Source organism: Limulus polyphemus, unplaced genomic scaffold (genome assembly GCF_000517525.1).
Source record: "Limulus polyphemus unplaced genomic scaffold, Limulus_polyphemus-2.1.2 Scaffold695, whole genome shotgun sequence".
Taxonomy (NCBI): Eukaryota; Metazoa; Arthropoda; class Merostomata; order Xiphosura; family Limulidae; genus Limulus; species Limulus polyphemus.
This window is the reverse complement of record NW_013666305.1, coordinates 377,114-384,638: the sequence shown is the minus strand read 5'-3', so window position 1 is coordinate 384,638 and position 7,525 is coordinate 377,114. Positions and strand designations below refer to the sequence as shown.

The following is a 7,525-nucleotide window of genomic DNA, read 5'->3' as shown; positions in this document are numbered from 1 at the left end:
TCATCTGTGACAAATATTATAAGTGGATTATATATTTACTTGTTCTATGTTTATTATATTTCATAGAGTTTAATGTTCTGAGACATTTTGACATGAAAACAGGTTTTATTTACAAATAAATTTAAAATGTTTAATGCATAGAAAATTATTTTTTAGGCCACGCTTGAACAATAATAATCAAACTTTGAAGTCTATTTGTTAGAAAACACGTTTACGACATTCAGTTTGTAACTAAACTCTTCTTTAGACCTACAATGGAATTTAAGCCGGGATTGTCCTTAATCGTGAGTACATTTCAAATCTAACATTAAACCCGTCTAACTTATTAAAATTGTAGTCAATATAATAACTGTTAACTATACGTTATTACACGTCTTATGGACATTTTCCTTGGATGAGTTTTCTCCAGCATTCCTGCAGGTGGACCCACGAGCGCACTTTATGTGATGTCATCAGTAGTAGTGTAGCGCGTATGTTCTAGAATGACTTCAACAAGAAACGCGAAAGTCACTCAAGAGAGTAAGAAAAACTAAAGCTGTTTGTTGTTAAACGGCGTTAATTACACTACAAGTTCTTCTTTATTTTGCAAGTAATTTGTTGACAGGTATGCAATACGATCTTTGTGTCCCACTTAAATGTTGGCAACGCAGGAAGAATATGCACTGGAACTGCGCAGGAGGATTATGCACTGGAACGTGCAGGAATAATATGCAATGGAACTGCGTAGGAGTAATATACACTGGAACTGCGCAGAGAGATCATGCACTGGAACTGCGCAGAAGGAATATGCACTGGAACTGCGCAAGAGGATTATGCACTGGAACGTGCAGGAATAATATGCAATGGAACTGCGTAGGAAGACTGTTGCGAGCAGTTTCTTTTCATAGGGGCACATAGATTGAGGAAGACAAATTTCAAGTCATTTTGCTTTTTATTGGTAGTTATGACGCAAATAAATTGGGTTTCGATACCTGTGGTGGGAAGAGCACAGATGGTCCATTATGTAGGTTTGTGCTTTACAATAATCAAACAAAATCATTCATAGGTAAAATTGTGCTGAACCCACACCTGCATACTTTCATACACCAGCTTATACAGTAGCAATGTGCTGCAAAATCCAATCACAGAATAGTTTTGCTTTTACTGTCAACGTTCAATAAATACGTTGTTGTTCGTCACTCCTGTGGTTATATCATTCATCATTAGATTACGTTTTCCGCCTCATGAATCTGTTACTAGCAGTGTGTAAAAATATGGTCACGCAGGATATTATGACAGTGAAAGTTAAACAAGGTGATTAATAAAATCAAAAAAAAACAATATAGCTACCGTTCAGCATATACGAATAACAAACAAAACAACTGTCATTGGTGTACGCACCAAATATAGAACCACTGTGAACATCCTTCAACACTAACCTGTAGCTGAACTGACAAGAACTGCAACTGTCATTGGTGTAGGTACGCACCAAATATAGAACCACTGTGAACATCCTTCAACATTAACCTGTAAATGGACTGACAAGAACTACAACTGTCATTGGTGTAGGTACGCACCAAATATAGAACCACTGTGAACATCCTTCAACACTGATCTGTAGCTGGACTGACAAGAACTACAACTGTAATTGGTACACGCACCAAATATAGAACCACTGTGAACATCCTTCAACACTGACCTGTAGTTGTGCTGATGAGAACCTATTTTACTTAGAGCTGTAGTTCTCATCTAGTCATGGTAAAAGTTTATTAAAATGTGAACAAAATATGTTTTACATTTAATTCAGTCATTTTGCAACGTTTGTAGTGACAAGGAAAACACAATATTTCTAAACGTTGAAACGGATAAAGCAACGAGAGAAACACTGAATTAGAACAACTTGTGGTCTAAGTTAATCTAAGGTGGAAACGCATCATTTAAAGGCTAACCCTACTTTCCAAAACTACTGTCTTGTGTGATGAGCTGGTATTGATCGTTACATCCTTTTAATGTCTTCTCCAATGTTTAACCGTTTACAACTAGCACTAAGATGTTCAATAGGTAATTGACTTCTTCCATCTTGTTTAATATATCAACTTATGGCTTAAAGGAAGACTAAAAATAGGTTAAAGTGACTCACCTAAACTGATTTTTTTGGGGGGACTCTCAAATACAATGAGAATTTAATACAGCTTTAACAAAAAAATTTCTATAGTTCTAGCTTAAAAACACACTCTCACATGCTACCTATCACTCTAAAGTATTTTAGGTTATTAGTGGTGAATAAAGGACTATATATGAAACCAAACAAACTGCTTACATTCCATTACTACATTAGGCCTACTTTATTTATTTTCTTCGCTCTTTCAAGCAGAACTTATGAGTTGGAAATACAGCGAAACTTCTGCAACAGAAGTAACGAATCAAGGAACGGATTAGGCCTTTATGTCATCGTTCCTTCGCCGAAATTCGCGTTTTGAAGATGAAAATAAATCCACAAATAAACAGTTGCGTCTATTGGTGAGCGCTATTATTAAAATATAATACAGCCAAGGTTTTGGTGCTGCAGGAGCGATCCGGAACAACGTTCAAGCACTTGTATTCTAGCAATGGAAATTAGGTTTTGAATATGAATTCTGTCATCTGCTAACGACATCACACGTATGCTAGAAAGTTTAGTAGAGCTCCGACACTATAAAATTTAGCACTACATCAAATGAATACATTGTAGTAATATTTTTGAGAATTATAATTTTCATTACTTTTTTTTACTAAATGTAACAATAACCTACTACACATACGTTTTGATGTACAAAATCGTATCCAACAATACTGCTAAAAGATTCTTTTCATCTCTGTTATTTTATCAGCATTGTTTTAATAAATCCTGTTTTGTCTAATTTCTTCGTAATACAATTAACAAATGAAATTATTAAACTACTGAACTGGTTTAATAAGATAAAATACTGACCGGAATTATGTACAAATTGAGGAAGAAAATATTAAAAAGAAGCAGAGTAAAATTTTTTTTCTTGTTATTTATATTTTATCATGACCTCTATCTGTCATAGATACAAAATCTCGTCTGATAATCTCTTGGACGTGGTCCATGATGCAGAGAAGTTGTGTGGGCCAGCTAAACAATCCTCTGAAGGTATGGCTAAGTTTAAACTGTAAGAACGTGTGCAACATTCCGTCATTGTGACCTTGAATCAAACAAAAAATTATAATTAATGTTTTATTTCTAGACGTGTAGCTTCGTATTTTCCATTTTTATAGGCCATACAGTGGCAGGTGCATAGATGGCAGGGTTCAGAAAGTATTGAGAGTCGGATGTGTACAAAACCCTACGCGCCATGAGGGGGAGATGTTCCTTGGAGAATGTTGGAAATAGAGGCGGTTTGGTGCATTTCGAGACACAATTAGCGTTAATTATCTTGACGATCTAAAAAAATTCATGAATAAGCAACCATTTCTGTTTCAGCATGGTTTGATCTTTTTCGCAGAATGAAAAAGTTTAAGTGTTTCTCTGGTTTTGCGTGAGATTTTTGTACTTAATTGTGAGAATGTGAACTCAAGGCCTATTGCGTGGGATTTGGAATATCTGCAGGTACGTGTTTTTGAGGGGTTTTTTTCTAGGAGTACACCATTTCGTGTGGGTATAAATGAAATGCTTTGCTATTAAATAAAAATCATCCAATAACTGTTTCACTTGTATGAAGCTACAAATGTGAGTTAAACAGAAGAGTTTGAGTTACATGAAAAACTTAAACTGTCTTATGATAATAAGGTACCAAATAAAGTGTAAGATATGAATATAACATTTCAAGCTCGAACCTACTGTAAAGTTGTAATTACATAATAAGTATAATAGTAATAATTATATATATGTAAACTAGGATTTGTGTGGGTAGTAGGTCAAGTAATACTTTCAAAAGTTGGGTATCGGAAGCCAGCAAGGCCTACACCCTAAAATAAATTAATTTCCAGTTAAAAAACAAAATGCACTTTAAAATTGGGGTAATTCTAAGAAATAAATACGGTTTTAAGTGTTTAATAATTGTATTTAACAGTAAAAAAATTATTATCACACTTCGCAAAGCAGTAGATTGTATACCAAGTTTTTTGCCAATAGTTAGGCCTATCCCCATTGTATTAGTTTTTCGTTTTACGCTTGATGAATCCCCTGGAGTAATTTTTAGGCGTATTGTGCGTAAATAATAACTTTGGTATAAAAATATACACCATATTTACAGGTCTGCCATCAGTTGGAAAGTTGGAATCTAACTTTGGTAATACAGTAACAGTAGAAATAATAATAATTAATACTATTAATATTCAACCAAAGTGACTTATGAATGTTCTCCTGTATTTATCTATTCAATATAAATGTGTGTGTTATATGTGAGATTACCATAGCAACTGTCTAAGCAAATAAAATTAACATAGCTATGGTGACCAGATTTTCAGATCTTAAAATGTTATCAATAATTAATTATGCAAGTAATAAAAATAATCAAGTAAAAAGAATATTTTTACTTACATTATTGCTTCTACAAATACCTCTTTGACGAATGAATTTTTTCGAGCAGCTTGTTGGCCAGGATTTTGTTGTCAATTTTTGAACAACTATCACTCATATTCACCCTTGAGTTACTTTAACTAAATGCTTCTATTTGCATTCAACTTTCTATATTTTGACTGATGTAAAATCACGTGATCAGTGACGTATGCAATAGTGACATCATATTGTTTGCTCCATTCTTATAGCCAGTTTCAGAATCAAACGGTATACTGGGACTTTCAACCGCGTTAACCCTTTTTTGTTTGTTTTACTTAATTTTTAGCCCCTTTCCGAGCTGGGCTAAGCTCAGTGGTTAGAGTGCCGGAATGTGGAGCTACGGGGTCCAATGTTCGTGTCCCATTACCGCAAAAAAAAACAACAACAAAAAACAGTCGCACTTTTAGGACCGTAGTTGTTGTTGACTAGCTATCTTCCTTCTACTCCATCAGTTTAAATTTATGAATAACGCAGATAGTAATTGTGTAACTATGTGCGAAATTCTAAAACAATCTACCCTTAGTGAAACTTTGACAGTCTAGAGTAGTGATTGTCAAAGTTTTTCAATTTTCGCGGACCACCTGATTTTTGTATCTGGATTTTTGGATTTTATGCACTATGGTGCCTCTTTATTTCCTTAATTATACAATCTTTCCACGGACTACCCGAAGATTGAGAACCGCTAGTTCTAGTGAATACCTTCCATTCTACGGTTTCCACCCCAAAGACTCTAGTATAGAGATCGATAGTTCGCGACAGATAAACAATCTTAACGTTGTTTTAAAGCCCTATTATGTCACTGAATCTCTCAATGATTTTTGGTTTGTTTGGAATTTCGCCCAAAGCTACACGAGGGTTATCTGCACTAGCCGTCCATAATTTAGCAGTGAAAGACAGCTAGTCATCACCCCCCCCCCCCCCATCGCCAAATATTGGGCTACTCTTTTACCAACGCCCCTACGGCTGAAAGGGCGACCACGTTTGGTGGGACGATGATTCGATCCCGCGACCCTCAGATTGTGAGTCGAGCACCCCTAACCACTTGGTCATTTATCTACAGTGACAAAAATATATTTCATCAAAATCGGAGACATTATATCGGAAAGGTGGGTAAAGGTTAATTGAAAATATGGCTTATGTCGAGAGGTCTTCCCGTGGCTCAGCGGTAAGTCTGCAAGATTACCGCGCTAAAAATAGGGTTTTAATACTCGTGGCGAGAAGAGAGAATCCATTTTGTACTTTTGTGCTTAACCACAACCAAACTATTTCAGGAGACTTCAGCGACACCACGCGGTACTGAGGTGCACTTTAATGTGCGCATAAAAAATAATTTGGTGAAAAAATGCGAAATATAGAAAGAGGTGATTAATGGTGAAGTTTCATAGTTAGAATATTGTTACTGTCATGTCAAGCACGTAAAACGTGAGTATTTTATACACACTCACAAAAGAAAAATAAATGCTTCACACTGGATTTTACCTAATGTGTGACGTTTTACTTCCAGGAAATAAAGCCATAAAATTAAGAACTGAACCCACCAATTTCGGCTTTTCTTAGTTACCTTAAATAGACGAATGAAACAGTAAGTTCGAATATTATCTTTGTGATATTGAATTAATCATTTCTTTTAAACTGTGATATAGAACAAATCTTTAAATAATCGGTTCACTTTTCGTTATTTTGATAACGAAAACATTTTTTAGTCATCGATACAGTAGTGAAAAAATAAAAGCGATAACTACGTGAATAATGGAAACTTCTAATGAATTTCATGAAATACAATACTAAAATAAACAAATATATTTTCAAAAAATTGTAATACTAGCTGGACTACCCGTCCCCTGGACGGAAGTTATGTAAATTCATGATTAATGAAAAGTTATCTTAGGACATGAAAAGTTGCGTCCCTTATATGTAATTGTAAAAAAAAAACGCCCATACAAATCGCAAAACTGAAAATTTGTATGTACCCCCCACATAGACACAATGAACCTCCATACCAATTTTGGTGGATATCCATTCACATCCTGCGAAGTAGTTACATGTACATACAACAGACAGTACTATTATATTTATATAGATATTTACAACAGACAGTACAATTATATTTATATAGATACTAATTTTCGCCAGTCGATTACTGGAGGGCGGATTTCCCCTGAAGTAGAACTGTGGAGTTAAGAGTTCAAATTCGTGCGGTAAAAAAAAAAAATATTTACTCCACTTTAAGTTGTGGGTGTGTTATAAGAGTGAAAGTCAATCACTTAGCGCGGGTGGTAGGTGCTGCTGACTGACTACCTTCTGGTTAATGGTTCAAAATTACAGACAGTTGTGGATAATCTTAACACTTCTGCCAAAACTACAACCATGAAATGTGTTTTTTTTTCTTAAAATCATCATTGTAAATTCTGTACTTTGTCTGATACACTACAGAATGTTATTGGCGATTACTGAATAATGATTTTTACGAGTAGCTACTCTTTTTTATTATACACTTTGATTCACGAGAAACTGTAATATAAACTTTTTGAGGAAACAGGAAAATATTAGTTTAAAATTTTGTCTTATTCAAAAAACTGACCGTTTATATAAAATATTATATTTTTTTCCAGAGGGGGGGGGTCATAGTTCAAATCCATTACATGTCATAATATCTTCCTTGTGCTTTCGTATCACGAGAATCTTTTCAAGGCCAAAAACTCCTTTATCTACTGCGGGTATATTCTGAAAGGGGGCGCTATAGAGGTGTTATAAGGAACACAATAGTATAGAAGCTTCCTTGGATAATTTATATTGTGTCGAATATCCATTGAATTTAATGTACGATATGCTTGCACGATTTTCCTGATTACTTGTAGTTTACAGTTATACATCAGGAGTGAATACTTTCAGCCGAACCAAAGTTTACAGTTACACATCAGGGGTGAATACTTTCAACCGAACCAAAGTTTACAGTTACACATCAGGGGTGAATACTTTCAACCG

The 7,525-nt window shown here is 34.8% G+C and overlaps 1 protein-coding gene across 3 annotated transcripts in view; it reads left to right on the top strand.

Moving 5' to 3' along the window:
• Positions 1 to 476: 476 nt before the first annotated feature.
• Positions 477 to 7,525, top strand: part of LOC106460025 (matrix metalloproteinase-21-like) — a 53,923-nt gene continuing 46,874 nt past the window's right edge. The window contains exons 1-2 of one of the 3 annotated variants that reach the window (XM_022386636.1): positions 477 to 3,133; positions 6,045 to 6,122. The gene's annotated coding sequence lies outside the window, so the exon portion shown is untranslated. Of the gene's footprint in view, positions 3,134 to 6,034; positions 6,123 to 7,525 lie in introns of those variants that run through there. The other 2 variants (XM_022386633.1, XM_022386632.1) reach the window with 2 other exon arrangements.